This window comes from Dendrobates tinctorius, unplaced genomic scaffold, assembly GCF_039654945.1.
Source record: "Dendrobates tinctorius isolate UK_male_01 unplaced genomic scaffold, ASM3965494v1 ptg000156l, whole genome shotgun sequence".
Lineage (NCBI taxonomy): Eukaryota > Metazoa > Chordata > Amphibia > Anura > Dendrobatidae > Dendrobates > Dendrobates tinctorius.
This window is the reverse complement of record NW_027361823.1, coordinates 4,438,551-4,464,837: the sequence shown is the minus strand read 5'-3', so window position 1 is coordinate 4,464,837 and position 26,287 is coordinate 4,438,551. Positions and strand designations below refer to the sequence as shown.

The following is a 26,287-nucleotide window of genomic DNA, read 5'->3' as shown; positions in this document are numbered from 1 at the left end:
CACACCTGCTGCATCGAGCCTGTGACATAGCGCTCTGATATTCATTGGGCCTCACACAATCCAAAAGTGTCCAGTGTCTGCAGAAATTCAAAATCTCCCTTATCCTGTAGTCACTTTTTTCACACCTGCTGCATCGAGCCTGTGACATAGCGCTCTGATATTCATTGGGCCTCACACAATCCAAAAGTGTCCAGTGTCCACAAGTGTCTGCAGAAATTCAAAATCTCCCTTATCCTGTAGTCACTTTTTTCACACCTGTGCCATCGAGCCTGTGACATAGCACTGTGATATTCAGTGGGCCTCACACAATCCAAGTGTCCAGTGTCCACAAGTGTCTGCAGAAATTCAAAATCTCACAGAAATTCAAAATCTCCCTTATCCTGTAGTCACTTTTTTCACACCTGTGCCATCGAGCCTGTGACATAGCACTGTGATATTCAGTGGGCCTCATACAATCCAAGTGTCCAGTGTCCACAAGTGTCTGCAGAAATTCAAAATCTCCCTTATCCTGTAGTCACTTATTTCACACCTGCTGCATCAAGCCTGTGACATAGCGCTGTGATATTCAGTGGGCCTCACACAATCCAAGTGTCCAGTGTCCACAGTGTCTGCAGAAATTCAAAATCTCCCAGAAATTCAAAATCTCCCTTATCCTGTAGTCACTTTTTTCACACCTGCTGCATCGAGCCTGTGACATAGCGCTGTGATATTTAGTGGGCCTCACACAATCCAAGTGTCCAGTGTCCACAAGTGTCTGCAGAAATTCAAAATCTCCCTTATCCTGTAGTCACTTTTTTCACACCTGCTGCATCGAGCCTGTGACATAGCGCTGTGATATTCAGTGGGCCTCACACAATCCAAGTGTCCAGTGTCCACAAGTGTCTGCAGAAATTCAAAATCTCCCTTATCCTGTAGTCACTTTTTTCACACCTGCTGCATCGAGCCTGTGACATAGCGCTGTGATATTCAGTGGGCCTCACACAATCCAAGTGTCCAGTGTCCACAAGTGTCTGCAGAAATTCAAAATCTCCCTTATCCTGTAGTCACTTTTTTCACACCTGTGCCATCGAGCCTGTGACATAGCGCTGTGATATTCAGTGGGCCTCACACAATCCAAGTGTCCAGTGTCCACAAGTGTCTGCAGAAATTCAAAATCTCCCAGAAATTCAAAATCTCCCTTATCCTGTAGTCACTTTTTTCACACGTGTGCCATCGAGCCTGTGGCATAGCGCTCTGATATTCAGTGGGCCTCACACAATCCAAAAGTGTCCAGTGTCCACTAGTGTGTGCAGAAAATCTAAATCTCCCCAGTCCTATAGACACCTTGTACCTTGTTTTACATTACTATATAGTTTGTTGGATTTTGTCTACATTTCTACCAAAAATGAGGAAGGCTGGTGGAAGAGGCCGTGGAATTGGGCGGGGGTTGGCAGCTGGTAATGATGGTGTTGGTGGTGGATCTGATGGTAGTGGCAAAAGCAAAATAGGACCGAATGCAGGAGGTGTTGAGCCTGCGTCATCGTCTGGCTCCATAAGGCTTCGAAGACTTAGTTTTCTAGGAGTTGGCAAACCGCTTTTAACGCCAGAGCATCAGGAAAAAGTTTTGTCTTACATTGCTGACTCAGCCTCCAGCTCTATCGCCTCTTCTTCTGAAGTTGTAAAAAGTAAAAGCACTGAGTCGTCATTGGAGGCTCATGTTCATGAACCACACCTTTCCTTGTGTCCTTCACCACAACCAAGATTGAAGGATGACGCAGGCCATACTACTGATTACTCCATGGAGCAGTTTTCACATACCATGCCTGGATTATCAAGTGAAATGGTGAATTACCCAGGCCAAGATGAATCTGACATGGAGTGCGCTGATGCACAGCCGCTGATAGATGATTCTGCTGGTACATTCACTCAGAGCAAAACATTGTCCTCGCAGTGTACAGAGCCAGATTCTGACCCTGATGAGACTCAGGTGCCCCTTCCCGCACACTATACCACCATACACGGTGACACAGAGGAAGGTGCACATGACATTGAAGAGGAGGTGATGGATGACCCAGTTGTTGACCCAGATTGGCATCCAGTGGGGGAAGAGGGTGCTGCTTCCAATAGCTCAGATGAGGAGCATCCACAGCAGACATCAACATCGCAACAGCTGTTATCTGGCAGGCCCGGAGCACTCCAAAGACAGGTTCCAAAAATCAAAAGAGTTGCTGGACAGCTTGTCCAGAGGGTCAAAACATCACAGCGTGCTAGGCCGCAAAATGTCTGCCAAAGTAGGAAGAGTGCAGTGTGGCACTTTTTTGAACAAAATCCTCATGATCAGGCCAAGGTTATCTGTAAGAAGTGCGCAAAGACCTTTAGCCGAGGGAAAAATCTGAAAAATTTGAATACCAGTTGCATGCTTAGACATTTAACCAGCATGCACTTGCAAGCGTGGACACAACACCAAACCTCAAGTGCCACATGTGCAACTGATCACAAAGAAGGTAGTCAGCAATGCTACATTGTTTCCCCCACTGTAAGCCCACCGGTTAGCACAGGAGCAAATGTTGAGGTGTCGTTGCAAGGCCACAGCAGTCAGGGAATCCCACTGTTATATCAACGAAATACTGAATCTAGGCCATCAGAAAGAACACCAACTCCATCACCATCATCAACCCTCTCTCAGTCCGCCCTGTCCACCGCTACTTCTACCATATGCAGCTCTCAAGTCCAGCTCACCCTCCCAGACACTATGAGTAGGTCAAGAAAGTACTCAGTCTCTCATCCGCGTACACTGGGTTTGAACGCCCACATTGCCAAACTAATCTCGTTTGAGATGATGCCCTATCGGTTGGTGGAAAGCGCAGCTTTCCGCGAACTCATGGCCTATGCAGTACCACGCTATGACCTACCCAGTCGCCACTTCTTCTCTCGCAAAGCCATCCCAGCCCTCCACCATCATGTGAAAGACCGCATTGTCCATGCACTCAAGCAGTCAGCGAGTGGAAAGGTGCACCTCACAACTGATGCATGGTCCAGTCGGCATGGCCAGGGCCGTTACGTGTCCATCACTGCGCACTGGGTTAATGTGGTGGATGCAGGGTCCACAGGGGACAGCGGTGGTGGGACAGTGCTGCCCAGCCCACGGTATAGGAAACAGTTGGCTGTAGGCGTTCCACCCTCCTCCTCCTCCTCCTCCAGAAGCGAAAGCTCGTCCACAGAGCGCAGTCGTACGAGCACTCCATCTGCAGCTGCCACTGTTGCACACGAGGTGTCCCCATGTCGAGCAGCTAGTGGAAAGCGTCAGCAGGCTGTGTTGCAGATGATGTGTTTGGGCGACAGACACACCGCCGAGGTGCTGGCCGAGTACTTGAAGCGACAAACTGAGTCATGGCTGGGCAGTGTACATCTTGAGGCAGGCAAGGTAGTTAGTGATAACGGCTGTAATTTTGTGGCAGCCATAGCCCTTTCAAAACTCAGCCACATACCTTGCTTGGCTCACACCTTGAACCTGGTGGTGCAGTGCTTCCTCAAAAATAATCCGGAGTTAACAGCCCTGCTCCATAAGGTGCGAAGACTGTGCGCGCACATCCGCCGGTCGCCTGTACACTCCGTTTGTATGCAGAAGCTGCAGCGATTGCTCCACCTTCCCAACCACCGCCTCATTATCGACATTGCAACAAGGTGGAACTCCACCCTGCACATGGTGGAGCGGCTGTGCGAGCAGAGGCAGGCCATAATGCATTTGTGGGAGGATACACGGCCAGGCACTTTGAGAGCAGACATGGAGTTGACAGGTGTGCAGTGGTCGAAGCTGAAAGACCTCTGTAAAGTCCTTCAGTGTTTTGAGGAATGCACACGGCTGGTAAGCGCAGACGACGCCATCCTAAGCATGAGCATCCCATTTATGCGTCTGCTCATGCAAACTTTGACGCACCTTAAGGAGCAGGCGTCTGCAGCCAATGTTGACGAGGAGGAAGAGGTGGAGGGAATCCTTGATGACATTCAGCCATTGTCTGCTCAGGGACCTCTCCTGGACGAGTTGGAGGAAGAAGAGGAGGAGGAGGATGATGATGGGGATGATTACTTAGGGGAGGAGGATGCATCTCGTGGGGCAAGTGAAAATGTTGGCGTGGCAAGGTCTGGTACAGGGTTTGTGCGTGACTGGAGGGATGTGGATTTGCCAGAAAGTGCTCCTCCAACCAGCACTCGCAGTGCATCATTGACACCGGGAACATTGGCCCACATGTCAGATTATGCCTTGCGGATCCAAAAAAGGGACCCCCGCATTGCCAAAATGATGAACGATGACGACTACTGGTTGGCCAGCATCCTGGATCCACGCTATAAAGGCAAATTACAAAACATCATGCCACAGGAGAACCTTGACCTAATATTGGCTAATAAACAAGCAACTCTGGTAAATCGGTTGCTTGAGGCATTCCCAGCACACAGCAGCAGTGATGGTTCTCACACGAGCCGTACGGGCCGGGGGCAGCTTGGCAGAGGTGTTCATGGTGCACACAGCAGAAGTGGCATTGGAGACAGGGGTTTCATGACAATGTTGTGGACTGATTTTTCAAGTACCGCTCACACAACTGGTAATACAGCATCGATGGAAAGTGACAGGAGACAGCAGTTGTCAACTATGGTTACAAACTACTTTTCCTCCCATATCGATGTTCTCCCACACAGGTCATTCCCCTTTGACTATTGGGCTGCTATACTGGACACCTGGCCTGAATTGGCACAATATGCCTTACAGGAGCTCGCTTGCCCAGCTGCAAGTGTGCTATCGGAAAGAGTCTTCAGTGCAGCTGGATCAATCGTGACAGAAAAAAGGACCCGTCTGTCAACCCAAAATGTGGATGATCTAACCTTCATTAAAATGAACCATGCATGGGTTTCCAAGGATTTTGTCCCACCTTCCCCTGATGACACATAGGGTGACAGAAAAATGGCTTGCTTTGGTCCACCTCTTCCTGGGACTTGACCTATTTCGCCTTTTGCATCAGCTGAATGTCCAACATCAGCATATGCCACTTTCTAAAACTCCCTAACTGTGCTGCCTCCCCCCCCATGGCCGGGGTCACCACCTAGCGCACGACACCGTGCGAGTGCCGTTGCCCTGGACAGGTGGGTAGGCCGACTCTTGGGCGCGGGCACTGGCACAGGGTCCCTCATAGTGCAATCAAGTGTCTCTGACGGTGGTGGTGCACACCCGCCGTCAGACACACCGCCGTACTATGAGGGGCCCAGTGCCAGTACCGACGCCCACGAGTGGGCCCCCCTTGCTTGGGCAGGGCCCCAGCATTTGCAATCTTTACCTCTCCCTGCTCCTCCGCTGTGTAGTCTGGGCCGTCAAATCCATACTGTGCCTGACACCGTCTGAGCCTGCCTCCTGGTGTATAGACATATATTTTGAATGTGTACGCTATCCATACATGTTATCCGGGGATACGGTACCCTTTCTCACCTTTGTGCAATCACGTGCAAGCCATACTTGGCCTAACACCATCTGAGCCTGCCTCCTGATGTATAGACATATCTTTTGAATGTGTACGCTATCCATACATGTTATCCGGGGATACGGTACCCTTTCTCACCTTTGTGCAATCACTTGCAAGCCATACTGTGCCTGACACCGTCTGAGCCTGCCTCCTGATGTATAGACATATCTTTTGAATGTGTACGCTATCCATACATGTTATCCGGGGATACGGTACCCTTTCTCACCTTTGTGCAATCACTTACAAGCCATACTGGGCCTAACACCGTCTGAGCCTGCCTCCTGATGTATAGACAAATATTTTGAATGTGTACGCTATCCATACATGTTATCCGGGGATACGGTACCCTTTCTCACCTTTGTGCAATCACTTGCAAGCCATACTGTGCCTGACACCGTCTGAGCCTGCCTCCTGATGTATAGACATATCTTTTGAATGTGTACGCTATCCATACATGTTATCCGGGGATACGGTACCCTTTCTCACCTTTGTGCAATCAATTGCAAGCCATACTGGGCCTAACACCGTCTGAGCCTGCCTCCTGATGTATAGTCAAATATTTTGAATGTGTACGCTATCCATACATGTTATCCGGGGATACGGTACCCTTTCTCACCTTTGTGCAATCACGTGTAACCCATACTGGGCGTGAGAACGGCTGGCGAGCTGTTAAGCAAGCTACAGCACCTGTGGTTTGCACACGTAAGTTTTTCATTTTTTCAGGAATGACGGTTAGGCCTAATTCCGGAACTGCAGTTGACCTGCACTTACTGGGAAATCATCGTTCGCGAGTAATAATTGTAATCAATGATCTCCATCACTAACGTTGTTCAGCGGGTTATCTGCACCTGTAAGCGACAAACGCTGGCCTTTACAGTGTAGCGCACATGCAGCCACGGACATGTAAGGGCATGACACACCAGTTATTGGCCAATCTCATGTGCCAGAGCCTCACGTGTCCCTCTAGTAAGCCAGACTCGGACCGCGGGGCATGACGGAGTCTCGTTCGTTAACGGAATTCAGCTTGCAATGTGTGCATCTGTTCTGTAGCTGGCATGGTTGAGGTTGCCCGTGTTGAGTCAAATTACGCCGTAGGCTCCACTCCTGGTGGTGCCCTTCTGGATATTCCTTTAAGGTTCAGCTTTGCAACCATACTGCCCACGTAAAACAAACACTTTGCCTTCATGAACGCTGTTTGGAGGGTCATGACTCGTGGGAATAACGCCGCCCAATCAGTTAACCTGCTAGAGAGATCCTTCGTTGCTCCCAAGCATGACATCACACTCCCTAGGAGGAAGGTAATGCCACTGTGGCGACCGTACTCCTGGGGGCGACACAAGTGCACTGATGCCCAGCCACTGCTCGATGAACATGCTGGTACATTGACCCAGACCACTACATTCCCCTCGCACGCTACCCGGCCTGAATCTGACCCTGATGAAACTCAGGTTACCCTTCCCATATACAGTTCCATCTTACACGGTGACAAAGAGGAAGCTGCAGATGAAAGTGCAGGTTCGGCCCACCCGCCATCAGACACACCACCGTACTATCAGGGGCCCTGTGCCAGTGCCGTCGCCAACGAGTGGGCCCCCCCTGCTTGCTCAGGATCACAGCACTTGCAAGGTTGAAATACTGTGCAGTGAGATGGAAGATGGAGACGACGAGGAGTCCAGACTAGTACAGGGATTCCCTAGCGAGGAGACTTATTTGATTGTTTTCAATGTTGGGACAGCAATTTTTGGGGAGCACTATACTCTGGAGAATGATAGATGGGGCCCACCATACACTGGAACATTCCAAAGGTGGACATCAGACACTGGAGCAGCATTTACAGGGCCCATTATACACTAGAGCATTAGAAATGGGGCCCATTATGTTTGGAGCATTATTTGGGCCCATAAGACAGTGGAGCTTCATCCATGGGGACCAACATATACTGTAGCATTATGTGGAGCTCATCATATACTGTTTCAAACATTATATGGGACCAATGATTCTGTATGGAGAAATAGATGGGCCTCGTCATGAGATGTAAAAAGTGAATTATTTTTCATTGTACTATACCGCTATTTCTCTGCCGTATCGGAGCATGATGAGTTGTGGTATTATGTGTTAAAGGGGCGCTCTTTCGCCCAGGGCACATGAAAACCTGGAGCCAGCCCTACCCCCCCACAACTTTAGCCAAATAACCCCCATTTTTCAGTGCGTAACTTGTATTATGAAGTTAATTAAGGTTGACCAGCTTAAGTAAGAAGAATTGATGCTTTTGGCATTCAAATGAGCACTGTAGGTGTGTTTCCTGTCCTCCTCTCACTGCCGACTTTTATTCCCCATTGACTTACATTGGGTTTCGTGTTTCGGGATGACCCCGACTTTTCCCTATAATCGGCCGATCTTGCTCGACCCGACTTTTGGAAAAGTCGGGTTTCACGAAACGAAACTTGACCATAAAAAACCAAAAGTCGCTCAACTCTAATGGTGACCCCAACACAGTATGATACCCCAACACAGTCTCCACACAATATGATGGCCTCCACACAGCCCCCCAAATAGTATAATGGCTACCTACAGAGCTCTCCAAACTGTATAATGGCCCCCCACAAAGCTCTGCAAACGGATTAATGTCCTGACTTAGCCCTCCAAACAGTATAATGACCTCGGCATAGCCCTCCATATAATATAATGGTTCTCACATAGTCCTCCAAACAGTATAATGGCCCCCCAAAGAGCCCTCCAATCTGTATAACGGCCCCCACAGAGCCCTCTAAATTGTACAATGGCCCCCACCAAGCTCTTCAAACGGATTAATGGCGCTGACATAATCGCTGTCATAACCTTCCATATAATGTAATAGCCCTCCATATTGTGACAATGCCACTGGTAAAGTACTGGAGGGGTAATATGTGTCACTGCGCTTAATGGCGTCAGTGTTGTAAAACCCAGAGTATTTTCCTCCAGCACACTAATGGTTGTGAGGATTAAACTAAGTTGCATAAATGTGCTTTTTTTGTGTGGACATCCATAGTGTGGGTGGGAGGATGTCCACCTTATCTCCACCTGCAGAAGCATCACCGCCGTGTTCTGACAGAACCTGTGGGATGTCACAGTCATGTGTTCAGTCACGTGGTGGAGGAGTCACATAGTCTGGGGCTTAAGTAGCTGCATTCCAGAGGTAGTCTTTGTTCAGCAAGACTGGAGACAGTGGTTTTGTGTCCTGAGGATTAAAGACTGAACCTGTGTTGTTCCAGAGTGGGCTGCTACTGCAAACGTATGATTTCTGTTACAGCATTTTGTTTTCTTTGTTATTTTCCTGTTTTTGCCTGAAGGGCTGTGTTTACTTTCTCCTTTTTGTTGATTTATGCTGCCAAATAATATACCAACCAAGATTTAAAGAGATGGCGTTCCTGTTTTCTACCTCTGTGTACCGCCAAGTGAGTTGAACTACCACAAGTAGTATTTTGAATGCAAGCAATGTCCCGGGAACACCAGTAGCAGCTGTGGTCAAACTGCATATCCTGGGTTAAGGAGGCCACAAGCCAGTGGACAATGTCAGGCAAAATGGAGGACTTGATCAAGCATCTGGTGAACGTGCAGCAGCAACAGCTGACACATCAGGAGACAAAGAAGTTGCTAATCCAGCACCATCTCCAAAGACAGCAGCAATACCAACAGGACCAGTTCAGACAGCAACAGATTGAGTTGCTTGCCGAGGTGGTTCGTGAGAGACCGTAAGCTCATTCCACAAGTACAGGTGACCACACGTTCAGAAGGCGGTAAGACGAGCGATGCAGAAAATGACCCTGGGTGATGATGTACAGGCATTTCTGAATGTTTTTGAGCAGGTAGTGGAGCGAGAGAGACTGCCACCAGAGCATTGGGCGGAGGTGCTGACGCCCTATCTAACCGACAAGCCCCAGAAGGCTTATTATGACCTGGCCTTACAAGATACCCGGCAATATGCCAAACTGAGATACTGGCACGCTCAGGGGTTATGTCTGTACGAGCACAAAGGGTTAATCACTGGGCATATTGCGGTGATAGACCTCACTGTGGCCAGTGAGGCTGAGGTTCCTGATCTGGGGGTTTCTGTGGAAAATTTTGGTTCAGTTCAAATGGAGGATCTTACCCTAAAAGGGCATTCAAAAATGTGACTGTGATAGATAGGGTTGCTCCAGAGATGGGGGCTGATGCCAGGTTCCCATACTTTGCAGTTAATGGTGAGTTACTGTATCGGGTGACCACACTGAGGGGAGGGGAGATAGTGGAGCATATGTTGGATCTAGGACCCTACCGATGGAAGATTTTAGACATGAACCATTCACATGTTTTGATGGGACTTTTGGGGCTAGAGAAAGCGCAGGAGAGAATAATACAGTGGTTCAATTGGCTCGGGTGTTACCGGGAGATCCTAAATTATTGTAGGTCCTGCCCCACCTGCCAGATAACCACTCCCTCTACTCACTTCAGAAGTCCCCTAGTTCCATTCCCTGTGATAGAGGTCCCATTTGAGAGGATTGCCATGGATCTATTGGGTCCTCTAGTTAAATCTGCACAAGGGCACCAATGCATCTTAGTGCTCATGGACTATGCGGCCAAGTACCCTGAAGCAGTACCACTAAGAAACTCTTCAGCCAAGAGTATCGTCCGGGAACTTTTTCATATTTTTGCATGGATGGGTCTGCCGGAGGAGATTTTGACACAACATTGAACCCTTTCAAGAGCAAGGTAATGAGTTATTTGTGTAAGGTCCTTCAGATTGCCCAGCTGTGAACCTCAATCTACCATTCACAGACAGACAATCTAGTAGAGTGCTTCAATAAGACGTTGAAAGGCGATGCTCAAGAAAGTCATTAAGGAGGACGGTCGAGACTGGGATTATCTGCTTCTGTTACTGCTCTTCTCAGAGAAATTCCTCAAGCCTCTACTGGCTTCTCGCCGTTCGAGCTCCTGTATGGTCAACATCTGCAAGGGCTCCTGGACATCACCAAGAAATTCTGGGAAGCCAAGGTCATGTCACACAAGAGCATCATAAAGCATGTCGCCTAGTTACAGGAGAGGATGGTGAAAGTAATGCCCATCATGAAGGAGCATCTTCTCCAGGCACAGGCAAGGGTGTATGATCATTCAGCCAGGCTGAGGCAGTTTCAACCTGGGAACCTCGTGCTAGTGCTTATCACCACGGTGGAGAGCAAGTTCCTAGCCAAGTGGCAAGGCCCATACGAAGTGGTGGGAAAACGGAGTGAGGTGAATTACAAGGTGCACCAGCCAGGCCGAAGGAAGCCGCACCAAATATACCATGTGTATTTGCTCAAGCCATGTTGAGATTGGGAGTTGCTGGAAACCCCTGGCTTGGGAGCCAATCCCAAAGCCACAGTGGACTATGTCACCATTGCAGAGACAACAGTGTCGGGAACTGTTGCAGCAGAACCGTGACTTGTTCTCAGAGTTGCCAGGGCATACGCAGGTGGTCGAGCGTGATGTGTTGACAGAGCCACATGTAAGGGTGAACCTCAGGCCCTATAGAATTTCCGAAGCACGTCGGGAGGTAATAGCAAATGAGGTGAAGAGGATATTAGACCTCGGGGTGATTGAGTTGAAAAGTGGATGGTCGAGTCCCATTGTCCTCACGCCAAAGCCCGTGGGTGAGTTGCGGTTAAGCCATGATTACCGCAGGCTGAATGAGGTCTCCAAATGTGATGCATATCCAATTCCCCGTGTGGATGAACTCATTGAGAGACTGAGGACCACCAGGTTCATTACGACCCTTGACCAGACGAAGGGCTACTTGCAGATCCCCATGTCTCAGAATGCTAAGGAGAAGATGGCCTTCTCGACGCCTGATGGGTGTTTTAAATACACCAGAATATCCTTCTGATTGCAGGGGCTCCAGAAACCTTCCAGATGGCTACATAAGAAGTTTGCAGCGGCCTACCTACATGACATTGTGGTCTACAACCATGACTAGGCTAGTCATCTACCAAAGGTACAGGCAATCCTGGAAGCATTGAGGAATGTTTGGGTTCACCGTAAACCCCAAAAAATGCGCCATAGGGAAGGAAGAGGCCACATACCTAGGCTATGTCGAGAGGGGCAAGATAAACAAGATTGAGGCAATTCAGAAGTGGCCACAACCGCTTTCCAAGAAGCAAGTGAGGGCGTTTCTTGGAATTGTGGGGTACTACTGGCGGTTTATTCCAAGTTTCGCCATAGTCGACCATTGACGGACCTCCTTCAAGTCACAAGATCTTCCACAATTAAATGGTCTGCTGAGACTGAGATGGCTTTCCAGGAGCTGAAGCAGGCTCTGTGTAAACATCTGGTTCTGGTCGCACCAGATTTCAGCAAAGAGTTTGTGGTCCAGACAGATGTGTCAAAAGTCAGCTTGGGAGCCGTGCTCTCTCAGGAAGTAAATGGGGAGGAGACTCCCAATCTGTATCTGAGCCGGAACTCTCTTCATTAGCGATGGGCAGTCCGGCTCTTTTTGGTGATCCAGCTCTCACGGCTCCGCTCACCAAAAAGAGCTGTCTCTTTTTTGACTCCTTTTGGATCCTAAATGGATCCCTATTGTATATGTGTTATGGCGTCCTAAACTCCGCCCACCTATCGCGTAAACCACGACCACTTGCTAGGAACCAATTAGATTGCTTAGTGGGTGGAGTTTTGTTCCGGTGGGCGGAGTTACGTCTGCCGAACACCGGGATTTTAGGCCCAGTGAGAGCCATTCAAGGATTTTAGTGGCTCTCACTGGGGTGCTGGCTCCCATCATTCACCGCGGGGAGCCAGCTCTTTGTGTCGGATCGTTTGCGACCGACACATCACTACTCTTCATGCAAGACAAACTACGCCATCACCGAGAAGGAGTGCTTAGCCGTAAAATGGGCCGTAGATACCCTGTATTATTACCTGCTAGGCCATAGGTTTAAGCTGGTATCTGGCCATGCCCCTCTAAGGTAGTTGAGGGAAGAGAAGCATAAGAATGCTCGGGCAACTAGGTGGTTCTTAGACCTCCAAGATTTCACTTTTCACATCGAGCATAGGCCAGGGAAGATGCACGGGAATGCAGATGACCTGTCCTGAATACCCTGCTTAGCGAGTAAAGGTGCCAAAACCCCCTGCTTTGGACAGGGGGGGGGATATGTGACAAAGTCACTGGTAAAGTACTGGACGGGAGATTTGTGTCACTACGCTTAATGACGTAAGTGATGTGAAACCCAGAGTATTTTCCTCCAGCACATTAAGGGTTGTGAGGATTAAGCTAAGTTTCATAAATGGGCTATTTTTTTATGTGGACATTCATACAGTGGGTGGGAGGAAGTCCAGCTTATCTCCACCTGCAGAAGTGGCACCGCTGTGTTCTGACAGGACCTGTGCAATGTCACAGTCATGTGTTCAGTCACATGTGGGAGGAGTCACATGGTCTGGGGCTTAAATAGCTGGGTTCCAGAGGCAGCCTTTGTTTAGCAAAACTGGAGAGAAAATCTCCAGTGGTTTTGTGTCGTGAGAATTGAAGACTGAACCTCTGTTGCTCTAGAGCGGGCAAAACAGGATGCTACCCGCAAACGTATGGACTCTGTTACAGAATTTTGTTTTCTTTGTTGTTTTCCTGAAGGGCTGTGTTTACTTTCCCCTTCTTGTTGGTTTCTGCTGCCATATGATATACCAACCGAAGATTTAAAGAGACAATGTTACTGTTTTCTTCCTCTGTCTACCGCCAAGCGAGTTGAACTATCACAAAACAATATAATAGCCCGCACATATGCCTTCCATATAATGTAATGGTCCCAGATTGCCTTCAATATAATCTAATGTATGTAGGGCCCCCACATTGCCTTCCGTATAATAGAATGGACCCCACATTGCCGTCCATATAATATAATTGGCCCCACATTACCATCCATATAATATAATGGATTCCAAATAGCTTTCCATATAATGTAATGTTCCCACGTAGACTTCAGCGTAATTTAATGGGTCCAACATTGCCTTTCATAAAGTAAAATTCCCACACAATCTACTCATTGCTTTAAAAGATAAACAAATACTCAACTCTCCTTGTTCCCCCACTGCTCCGGTCTCATAAGTGTGTCTTCTGCATCTCTGCACTACTTGGCACAGAGGGTGCTTTTGAGTGACGACATCGCACCTGCTGTGCTGAAACGTCAGATGCAGAGGATGGATGTTGGCGGAGAGAGCTTCATCAGATGCTCCCTCCTCCATTATTACTTTCAACAGTATTAGTGTCTAGGATGCTGATACAGCTAAAAGTGTGACGGCAGGCGAGTGGGGACCAGGGGCTGGCACCGAGCCCCTCCGTCTCATGGGCCCCATAGTGGCCAAGTGATCTGCCACCTTTGTCGGTATGCCACTGGTGGGAACTCATCCTAACAGTTTTTTTTTAATGTGTTTGAAATGCAAACTGATTAAACTTACTAAATATACTTTAGCTGTTTCTGTGTCAGCGACTATTGTTCTAGCTGGGTTTATTCCAACACAGAAACAAAAGCCCCCCGTCCTCTTCGTATCATCACATGACTATTCAATGTGTGTTAATGGAGATGGATGTCAGGCTCAGTTCATTAACCAAGCCAGCCCCCTCCACTATCACAGCTGATACCGATATTAGCTAATGAATTAAGCCAGATAGTAAAGCCCCCGTCACACACAGCGATCTCGCTAGCGAGATCGCTGCTGAGTCACAAGTTTTGTGACGCAACAGCGATTTCACCAGCGAGATCGCTGTGTGTGACACTTACCAGCGACCGGCCCCCCTGCCGGGTATCGCTGATCGTCCTGGAATGGCCAGGACATTTTTTTTTATTGCTGGTCTCCCGCTGGCCAGCACGCATCGCTGCGTGTGGCAGGCGGGAGACCAGCGATCAACGAGCTGGCGCTGGTAACTAAGGTATACATCGGGTTTCTAAGTGGCGCGCCGCGCTTAGAAACCCGATGTGTACCTTAGTTACCAGCGTGCTGGTGCAGGGAGCTGGTAACCAAGGTCCACATCGGGTTTCTAAGTGCCGCGCGCCGCTTAGAAACCCAATGTGTACCTTGGTTACCAGCTCCCTGCACCAGCGCGCTGGTAACTAAGGAACACAGTGGGTAACTAAGCAACGTGCTTCGCTTGTTACCCGCTTGTCGCTGGTGCTGTTCGCTGGTGAAGCTGCCTGTTTGGCAGCTCACCAGCGATCATGTAGAGACACACCAGCGATCCTGACAAGGTCATATCATTGTCGGGATCTCTGGTGCGTCGCTATGTGTGACAGGGCCCTAAGCCCCTATTCAAGCGTGTTACTAGTCCAAGGAGTGCAGAGGATCCACACCTAGGAAATCTTGGTGTTTAATCAATTTGGATTTCAAAGACATTGACGGTTTTTGTTTGGTTGGACAGCCCCTTCCTGTATACCAGCATACTAACATGTCATAATTGCAATGGCCTACCGGGGATGGCACCACATCTGTGCCTATGCCATCAGCAGTGAGATTGGAAATAATCTAAGATTTGAATTATAAATTAATATTGTATACACACGTGGTCAAAATTGTTGGTACCCCTCGTTTTTTGACAGAAATAACTTGAATTTGACAAAAGTAATTATAAATAAATAAATCTGTGAAAATTAACAAATGAAAGTCAGACATTGCTTTTCAACCATGCTTCCACAGAATTTTTAAAAAAATAAAACTCCTGAAATAGGCCCGGACAGAAATGATGGTACCCTTAACTTAATATTTTGTTGCACAACCTTTTGAGGCAATCACTGCAATTAAACGATTCCTGTAACTGTCAATGAAACTTCTGCACCGCTTGACAGGAATTTTGGCCCACTCCTCAAGAGCAAACTGCTCCAGTTGTCTCGTGTTTGAAGGTTGAAGCCTTTTCCAAAAGGCATGTTTTTGCTCTTTTCAAAGATGCTCAATAGGATATAGGTCAGGGCTCATAGAAGCCCACTTCAGAATTTTCCAATGTTAGCTATGTGTTTTGGGTCATTATCATGTTGCAAGACCCATGACCTGCGACTGAGACCAAGCTTTCTGACACTGGGCAGCACATTTCTCTCTAGAATCACTTTATAGTCTTGATATTTCATTGTACCCTGACAGATTCTAGACACCCTGTGCCAGATGCAGCAAAGCTGTCCCTGAATATAACAGAGCTTCCTCCATGTTTCACAGTAGAGACAGTGTTCTTTTCTTGATATGCTTCATTTTACCGGCTATGAACATAGAGCTGATGTGCCATGCCAAAAAGTTCCATTTTTGTCTCATCTGTCCATAGGACATTCTCTCCGAAGCTTTGTGGCTTGTCAACATGTAGTGTGGCAAATTCCAGTCTGGCTTTTTTATGATTTTTTTCAACAATGGTGTCCTCCTTGGTCGTCTCCCATGAAGTCCACTTCGGCTCCTACATGTCACGTGGACCAGTCCTGTGTGACACAACCCGCAGGCCGGTAACTAAAACAACAAGACACGGGGGAAGGGGAAACTGTTGTCTTGGTTCTCAGCTCTGTTCCAGTCAGCTCAAGCTAAGTGACCCATTCATAACAGGAAACAGTTACAATGGTGGGCACTGCGATAGGGAACGGGGATATGGAGACCTCATACACTCCCCTGAGTCCGTGTCCCTCACACTCCTAACGTTCCCTATACAGGCTCCTCACCTGTCGCCGAGCCGGTACCTGTCACCCTAGCACACCCTACACCTATCCCTTACTAGGGAGCTGGGTGGTGCAGGCACTGGCCCCACCGCTGTACTAATACACACCAGGGAAAAATACAAACAGGGAAACACCACTTAGGCCGGAGTCACACTACAGCGAGATACGGCCGAGTCTCGCAGGTAAAAACCAAGCTCTGGCACCGGCACTCCGGAGCGGAGCGTGCAGCTCCATGTATTGCTGTGCGGCTGCACGCTCCGCTCCGGAGTGCCGGCACCAGAGCTTGGTTTTAACCTGCGAGACTCAGCCGTATCTCGCTGTGTGTGATCCCGGCCTTAGTGTTAGGTCTGGCGGAACGCACCAAATTATAAAATAATAGTAGGTGCGTTCGCAGCCCGGGGTCCACCGTGCAGAGGTGGTACACTGCTGCTAAGTAATGGCGGAAGAATTAAGCAGTGTGAAACCAGTCACGTGGGTTACATCACCCAATGTGAACAGGGACGAACTCTGTTAATGCACAGAGCCGCACAACCGCTAAACGTAGATGCCGGAGCCTGTTAAGCTCACAGAGCCCGTTAAGCTCACAGAGCCCAGCCAAAAGAGCTTACAGTGTACGGCCACAGAACTCTACCCCAAGGACACGGGGCTAGATTCCTTCTAGGCCCACTGAGAGCGCGGCGTCGCTGCCGCGAGCACCACTATAGACGCTGGTTATGGAGCATGTGCACTGAGGCGTGCCGAGTCCCTGGTGAGGACTGATGCCTGACTCAACCTCTGACCTACCTAAGCCTGGGCGCTAGCAGGCTAGGCTGCCCAACACATGCGTACCAAGGGTAGGGGTTTCTTAATGAGTCATTCACCAGAGACAATCATACGTGCATACATCACTTACTCCACATAGTCTGTAAATACAGACTATCCTAGCGCATGGCCGAGCGGCCATGCAAACCTTTTATAGCCGCGAGCGTCCGGGACCTTCCTGGCTTCTCGGAAGAGCTAATCCGAACAGGAGCAGGACCTGAGCACGTGACCTTCGATCTCCAATGGGAGATCACTCCACGGGCATGCTCAGTGGCCCGACATGGGGACTTAGTCCCTGGAAAATCCCGCTGCTGAGCCGCATGTATTGCCATAGCTGTGCCAGTGGTGGCAGCAGCAAGCAAACCCATGGAGCTGGTCTGGGCAGAGCGCCTGGACCGACGAGTTTGCAGAGCTACCTCCTCTGCGGCTGGAGAGGAATGGGAGACCGCTGGAAGTAAGGCTCGGGATTCTCGCTGTGCAGCGACAGAAATCCGACGCCTAACGTTACCCCCTCCTAGGGTCCCCTCTTCTCAGAGCCTCATTCCGCTCAAATTTCGCAATGAGAAGAGGAGTGTGGATGTTCTCCACCGGCTCCCAGGTCTGAGCCTCTGGACCATGACCCTTCCAATCCACCAAGTAAAACTTTTTGCCCCGCATCACCTTGCATCCCACGATGGCATTGACCTCAAACTCGTCAGACGAGAGGTCTGATGTCCCGGCAGTTAGCACAGAAAACCGGGACATGTGAACAGGCTTAAGGAGAGACACATGAAATGTGTCCGAGATAGCCAAATGTGGTGGAAGGGCCAGACGGTAAACCACAGGGTTAATCTGCTCGAGGACCTTGAAAGGGCCAATATAGCGCGGTGCAAACTTAGCGGATTCCGCCTGCAGCCTGATGTTTCGAGCGGAGAGCCACACTAAGTCGCCAGGGGCGAAGGTCAGAGCAGGGCGCCGGTGAGTATCAGCGGAGGACCTCATTCTCTCCTTGGAGGCCCGGATAGCATCCTGCGTGCGATCCCAAATGTCATGTGCCTCCACCGCCCAGTCTGCCACCCTAGAGTCGGTGGACGACACGGGTATGGGCATGGGGACGCGCGGATGCTGACAGTAATTTAGGAGGAATGGGGTCTGACCGGTGGAGTCGGCCACAGCGTTGTTCAAGGCGAACTCCGCCCACGGCAGCAAAGATGCCCAATCATCCTGCCTGGCCGAGGCAAAATGTCGCAGGTATGTCACCAGGGTCTGGTTGGCTCTCTCAACCAACCCATTCGTCTCGGGATGATAGGCCGAGGAGAGATTTAGCTCAATGCTGAGCAGAGAACAGAGCTCTCTTCAGAACCGAGACGCAAACTGAGGACCCCAGTCGCTCACAATCTTATCAAGCATGCCGTGTAGGCGGAAAACATGTTTAATAAACAACGTTGCTAGGCCCCATGCTGAAGGTAGCCGAGAGAGTGGTACCAGATGCACCATCTTGGAGAAATGATCGTGACCACCACAATGATGGTGCTGCCACTGGACTTGGGCAGACCCACAACAAAGTCCATACCGACCATTTCCCAGGGCCTGTCCGCAACCGGCAGGGGATAGAGTAACCCAGAGGGCCGCTGCCGAGAGGACCGATTCTGGGCGCAAGAGACGAACTCCTGAATATAGTCCCTGACATCATGAGCCATATGCGGCCACCAGTACGTGCTCGCCAGGAGATCAGAGGTTCGTTTGGTCCCAAAATGTCCCCCCCACCCTGGACGAATGAGCCCAAGAGATGACCTCTGGTCGCAGATGGGCAGGGACAAAAGTCTTGCCCGGAGGTACCGACTCGAGAGCAACCGGAGCCACGGTCCTCAGACTCTCCAATGGAACTATCAGCCGAGGCTCCTCCTCCTCCTCTGATAACACCACGAAGCGAGAAAGAGCGTCGGCCTGGACGTTCTTCTTCCCGGAGAGAAAATGCAGGGTGAAATGGAATCGGGAGAAGAACAAGGACCATCTGGTCTAGCGAGAATTCAGCCGCTGGGCAGTCTGTAGATAGACCAAATTTTTGTGGTCGGTGAACACCTGGAAAGGATGGCGAGCCCCCTCCAGGAGGTGTCTCCACTCTGAGAAGGCCAGCTTCATTGCTAGCAACTCCCTGTCCCCTATGGAATAATTCCTCTCTGCCAGTGTGAAGGTCTTAGAGAAGAAGCATGGGTGCTTCCGACCTTGTGAGTCCTTCTGGAACAGGATCGCTCCAGCACCGACGGAAGAGGCATCCACCTCCAGAATGAAGGGCTTATCTACATCGGGGCGATGTAGAATGGGAGCGCTAGCCAAGTGGGATTTAATAGCGGCGAAGGCCTTGGAGACAGTTTCCGACCACAGTTTGGGGTTTGCACCCTTCTTGGTGAGGGCTACCAAGAGCGCTACCAAAGTTGAGAAATGGGGGATGAATTGGCGATAGTAATTTATGAACCCCCATAAATCGCTGCACCGCTTTGAGAGAATGGGGCTCCTGCCAATCCATCACCGCCTGTAGTTTGGCAGGATCCATGGCCAACCCCTGGGCCGAGATGATATAGCCCAGGAAAGACAAGGACTCCTGCTCAAACACACATTTCTCCAACTTGGCGTAAAGGGAGTTTGCCTGCAGGAGATCGAAAACTTTGCGAACATCTCTCCGGTGGGAGTCAATATCTGGAGAGTAAATGAGAATATCGTCCAGATAGACTACTACCGAGGTGGTAAGCATATCCCGGAAGATATTATTCACAAAGTCTTGGAAGACGGCTGGTGCATTACATAGCCCAAAGGGCATCACCAGGTATTCATAGTGCCCATCTCTGGTGTTAAATGCTGTCTTCCATTCGTCCCCCTCACGGATGCGAATCAGGTTATAGGCTTCTCGCAGATCAAGCTTAGTAAACACTCTCACTCCCCGTAGCCTATCGAACAGTTCCGATATCAGGGGTAGAGGATACTTGTTCTTAACGGTTATGGCGTTAAGACCCCTGTAATCGATGCACGGACGTAATTCTCCATTCTTCTTTTGGACAAAGAAGAATCCCGCTCCCGCCGGAGACACCGACTTCCTAATGAATCCTCTTGCCAGATTCTCCCTGATATACTGAGACATGGCTTCTGTCTCTGGGAGAGATCCGGGGTAGACTCGACCCCGGGGAGGCTCAGCACCGGGCAAGAGGTCAATAGGACAGTTGAAAAGGCGGTGCGGCGGAAGGGTCTCCGCCGCCTTCTTGGAGAAAACGTCTGCATACTGCTGGTACGGCTTGGGAAGCGAGGAGAAATCTGTGGGAACCTCAGAGGTAGCGACCTGTACGCAGTCCCTCAAACACCTACCCTCGCAGGACTTGCTCCAACCGAGGATTTTTCCCGAGGACCACTCTATGTGAGGAGAGTGAGCTCGTAACCAGGGAACTCCTAGGAGGACCTGGCCGATACCTTCGGGCATGACAAGAAGAGACAGCATCTCCTGATGAGAAGGAGACAGTGAGAGTCTCAGTGGAGCCATCTGGTGGGTGATTTGGGACGGGAGTGTCGCACCATTCACCACTCTGATAGTGACTGGCTGAGGTAGCAGGACCAGGGGGATTGCGTGTTGTACGGCGAAGGCAGATGACATGAAATTGCCCTCCGTTCCAGAGTCCACACAAACCTCCACCACCAGAGTGGAGGAATTAAATTCTAACGCCCCTTTAAACAGGAGCTTGGAGGAGAAAGTCGCTGTGTCTAGTAGGCCCCCTCCGATAACCACTAGACGGGTGCGTTTCCCTGGCGCTGTGGGCACTGGTTAGCTAGGTGCCCAGTCTGCCGACAACGGAAGCAGACTGAAGGTACCCGCGCGGACCGGGCCCTGGACCCCGTGCGAAACGCGAGACACCTCCATGGCCTCTGGAGGCTCAGGCGGCTGACTGAGGGGTTCTAGTGGCCTAACAAAGTTTGGAGCCAATCTATATTGTTGGCGGGACTTGGAGCACTCCAGCCTTCGCTCAGTGAAGCGAATGTTAATTCGGGTGCATACCATAATGAGCTCCTCCAAGGTGGTGGGCACCTCCCTGGTGGCCAGGGTGTCTTTGACATGATCAGCCAGTCCTCTCCAGAAAATAGGTATGAGAACCTTATCTGGCCACTCAAGCTCTGAGGCCAGAGTTCAGTATGCTATCCTCTTCAGACTGACCAGAGACAAACCCTGGGTTAGGGCCAGCAACTGCAGTGCGGTTTCGTGCGTGTTCCGAGGCTCCAGGAACACCTGCTTCAAAGTGACCAGAAAATGGGTGGCACTCTGTACCAGGGGATCCCCACGCTCCCACAGCGGGGTGGCCCACTCCAAGGCCCTGCCCGACAAAAGGGAGATGATAAATCCAACCTTGGCCCGCTCTGAGGGAAATCGTGTGGCCAGCAACTCCAGGTGAATGGAGCACTGACTCACGAAACCCCTGCATGAAGCACTATCACCCGAGAACTTTTTGGGCAGCGGGAGGCGAGACAAGGTCGGGGCAGGGCTAGCCGTGGAGACACGGGCGACAGCCTCTAGCTGCTTGAACAGCGATCGAAGTAACATCCGCAGCTGAGGTGGAACGCTCCAGCGCTGCCAACCTACCCTCCAGCTGCTGGATGTATCTATGCAGTCGTTGTTCGTCCGCCATTATTAGCCAGACCCTGGCGCTAGGATAATGTTAGGGCTGGCGGAACACACCAAATTATAAAATAACAGTAGGTGTGTTCGCAGCCCGGGGTCCACCGTGCAGAGGTGGTACACTGCTTGCTAAGTAATGGCGGAAAAATTAAGCGGTGTGAAACCAGTCACACGTGGGTTATGTCACCCAATGTGAACAGGGGCGAACCCTGTTAATGCACAGAGCCGCACAACCTCTAAACGTAGATGCCGGAGCCTGTTAAGCTCACAGAGCCCGGCCAAAAGAGCGCACAGTGTACAGCCACAGAACTCTACCCCAAGGACACGGGGTTAGAGTCCTTCTAGGCCCACTGAGCGCGCCGTCGCTGCCGCCAGCGCCGCTATAGTCACTGGCTATGGAGCATGTGCACTGAGGCATGCCGAGTCCCTGGTGAGGACTGATGCCTGACTCAACCTCTGACCTACCTACGCCTAAGCCTGGGCGCTAGCAGGCTAGGCTGCACAACACATGCGTATCAAGGGAAGGGTTTTCTTAATGAGTCATTCACCAGAGACATTCATATGTGCATACATCACTCAATCCACATAGTCTGTAAATACAGTCTATCCTAGCGCATGGCCGAGCAGCCATGCAAACCTTTTATAGCCGCAAGCGTCCGGGACCTTCCTGGCTTCTTGGATAAGCCTATCCGAACAGGAGCAGGACCTGAGCACGTGACCATCGATCTCCAATGGGAGATCACTCCACGGGCATGCTCAGTGGCCTGACATAGGGACTTAGTCCCTGGAAAATCCCGCTGCTGAGCAGCATGTATTGCCATAGCTGTGCCAGTGGTGGCAGCAGCAAGCAAACCCACGGAGCTGGTCTGGGCAGAGCGCCTGGACCGATGAGTTTGCTGAGAAACCTCCTCTGCGGCTGGAGAGGAATGGGAGACCGCTGGAAGTAAGGCTCGGGATTCTCGCTGTGCAGAGACAGAAATCCGACGCCTAACACTTAGCTTTGCTCTGTTGCTCTTGCTCCCAGCAACAGAGTCCACCATCAGAATGCAGCTTTCCTCCTGATTAGCTGACTGTGCTGCAAGGAACTCTCTCTAGCTCCTTCCTCCACCAAGGATGGTTGGAAATGACCACTATCACCAACAGTGATTGCAACACCTGACACTCTTATAGCAGAGCCAGAGAAATCACACCTGCTTTATAATCACATGCACTAAACTAAAGAAACCAGAGTGCAATGATCCTAACGGCCACCGGGGGCAAAACTAGAACTGAAACCACCACAGTGCAATGACCCTAATGACCACCGGGGCAAAACTATCTAAGCACCACAGCTTAAGGAACAAAAAGGTTACTAGTGCATTTTATCTGTCATGATCCAGCATGGATCATGACAGTAACCTCCCCATAATGAGGGGCCTCTGCACCCTCAAGACGGCTCCTCATCAGGGAACCACCTACAGCGGGGACGCCCAGGTCCAGAGTTCACCCCAGCAACTACCTGCACTTCAGGTTTGTGACAAACGAGCACCGCTGGTATTGGCAATGTATGTTCCGGAGGCACCACCCATCTCCAAAGCGCCGATCTGGGGAACGAGAGGTGTATTGGCAAGTATGTGGGTAACTCCAGCTGGTAAGTCTCCGGGCCCTGGATAGCCGACACCAGATATGGCCCGATCACCTGAGAATTCCAGACCCACGCAACACTTCCACTGGATGTTTTTGGTGGCCACCCATACATGCTCGTTTACACACAGGTCCGGACCTGAACATTTATTGCCACACATTCGTTTGTCACAACACGGTGAACTCTCTCTGGAACTGACAACAGAGGCGCCCCCCTGTGTCACCACACTCACACCCCCGCAATTCACCAAGGGAAACACCACCCTTCAACCCCTCCTACTACGAGGTCTGTGCCTCTCAGGGTTGGCTAATGGCGAGGGTCGAGCCTCGCCCCTACTCTCCTGCAGCACCTCATCTGATACCACTGGAGAGGAAGGGGACGTTTGTAGAGAGACGGCAGAGACAGTAGCCCCTAGGCAGCAGCCCTCACACGACTGCTCCCAGCTGTCTACTTCCCTAGTCCGCCAATCTAAGACTGGGTTGTGTTTTTTAGACCAAGAGGGGCCCACAACGATAGATGCTGGATATCCCTCCAAGACGTAGTATGGCTGGGGCACATCCTGATGTCGGCTATGCAGCTCAATGTCTTCTACGACTTGGTTTAACCCCCCCCTGGCTCAGTGGGACAGAGTGAATGGCCTGGACGCTTATGGGTTTGTCCAACATCTTACACCTCAGACTATGAGTCTGGACAACCTGAGCATCCACCAGACTGACTTCTGCTCCACTGTCCACAAGCACCGGTATGCCCTCCGGTACCTCGTCAACCATCACCTCTGTTGTCATAGTACCTTCTGAGGGCGAGGAGGAAATATACACTCCCAGGTCATCTTCCTTCACACGACCATGGGAACACGGCTTCTCTGACAGTACAGAAGTTTTGGTGTCAGTGCCAAGACCTAATTCATTAGTCTGCTCACTACAGGGACGTACCCCTTCACCTTGGGGAACACCAGGCAGCACCATGGGGACACCGACTCCACCCACCTGCCTGGGTACGTCTGCCTGTATAAGCAAGTCCTGCTCCCCAGCAGGGACTCCATGGCACATCCTCGCCAAAGCCGTATATCGACCCTCTAGTTGAGGCAGAGGATAGGCCTCAGACCCATAATTCCTCTTCAGGTGCTGCTGAAACACATAATTCAGCTCCTCACTAACCTCAGTGAGGGCCAGCAGCAACTGCTCACCGGTCTGCACTTGGCCCATGGCTCAACAGAGAAAAATGTTATGGTTGGTGATAATGTCACATGGACCAGTCCTGTGTGACACGACCCGCAGGTCAGTAACTAAAGCAACAAGACATGGCACGTATAAATGTCCTGTTGTGAGCTCATCTGTTCATTCACCTTTTGTGTCCGAGGATCTCCCTCTTCTGGTGAAGGAAGGTAGTGAGGCTGATTTGGATGAAAGAAACCAAACATCTGATCAGGTGGATTGTGACTGGGTAACAGGAACTTCAGACTGGATATAAGGCAGCTGACACCCTTCTGAGTGGCTGGTGATTTCTCTGCTGGATTCTTGGAGACCAGTCTGATTCCTGCTTCCCAAAGATAAGTTTTTGCTCTGCTATTGAACTTATTAGTTTTGGTTTTGTTTACCTTGTTTTGGAGTTCAGCCATCCCCGGCTGGGGGTGTGCTGGATTCTTATTCCTTGATCAGTGTTCTCTTTTGCTCTGCTTTCAGAATATTCTGAGTGCTGATATAGGGTTTGAAGTCTAGTGACTTCAGGGTCCTTTTTACTTATCAGTTGTGTTGGTAATACTTTTAGCAGGGTTTTCTTGGATTGCAGACAGCAGCTTTTCTGTCCTGTCCTTTTTAGTTAGCTTGGGCCCCATCGTTTGCTCATCCTATCTTTCTATCTGTGTTAGTATTTTCATCTTGCTTCACCGTCATTATATGTTGGGGGCTGCCTATTGCTTTGGGGTCTGCTCTGGGGCAGTCAGTTTTTCCCTTTTCTCTCTAGGCTTATTTAGATCTCTAGCTGTGACGAGGTGTCTAGGATCACCGTAGGAACACTCCAAGGCTACTGCTAGTTGAGTGATAGGATTAGGGGTCTGCAATCCGCTAGTTTCCAACCTCTCTGATTTTCTGGGCTGAGCTTGCATTTTTGTTTTTTCCTCCTCGGTGACTCAATCATAACACTGTCCTGTGTGACACGACCCGCAGGCCGGTAACTAAAACAAGAAGACATGGGGGAAGGGGAAACAGTTACAATGGTGGGCCCTGCGATAGGGAACAGGGATGTGGAGACCTCATGCACTCTCCTGAGTCCATGTCCCTCACACTCCTAACGTTCCCTATACAGGCTCCTCACCTGTCGCCGAGCCGGAACCTGTCACCCTAGCACACCCTACACCTATCCCTTGCTAGGGAGCTGGGTGGTGCAGGCACTAGCCCCACCGCTGTACTAATACACACCAGGGATAAATACAAACAGGGAAACACCACTTAGCTTTGCTCTGTTGCTCTTGCTCCCAGCAACAGAGTCCACCACCAGAATGCAGCTTTCCTCCTGAATAGCTGCCACCAAGCTCTGTCAGAGCTGCAAAGAAATCCCCTCTGTGACTCCCTCCACACCAGGACTCTGACTGTGCTGCAAGGAACTCTCTCTTGCTCCTTCCTCCACCAAGGATGGTTGGAAATGACCACTATCACCAACAGTGATTGCAACACCTAACACTCTTTTATAGCAGAGCCAGAGCAATCACACCTGCTTTATAATCACATGCACTAAACTAAAGAAACCAGAGTGCAATGACCCTAACCGCCACCGGGGGCAAAACTAGAATGAAACCACCACAGTGCAATGACCCTAATGGCCACCGGGGCAAAACTATCTTTAAGCACCACAGCTTAAGGGAAAAAAAAAAGGTTACTAGTGCATTTTATCTGTCATGATCCAGCATGGATCATGACACTACAATGACGGATGGGGTGATCTGACACTGATGTTCCTTGTGCTTGAAGTTCACCTTAAATCTGTTTAGAAGCTTTTCTCGGCTCTTCTGTTACCATTCGTATTATCCGTCTCTTTGATTTGTCATCAATTTTCCTTCAGCGGCCACGTCCAGGGAGGTTGGCTA

At 50.2% G+C, this 26,287-nt stretch overlaps 1 protein-coding gene across 3 annotated transcripts in view; it reads right to left on the bottom strand.

Moving 5' to 3' along the window:
- The window catches only part of PKD2L1 (polycystin 2 like 1, transient receptor potential cation channel), a 201,832-nt gene that overhangs the window by 4,941 nt on the left and 170,604 nt on the right, over nt 1-26,287 (bottom strand). The gene's annotated exons all lie outside the window — the stretch shown is intronic.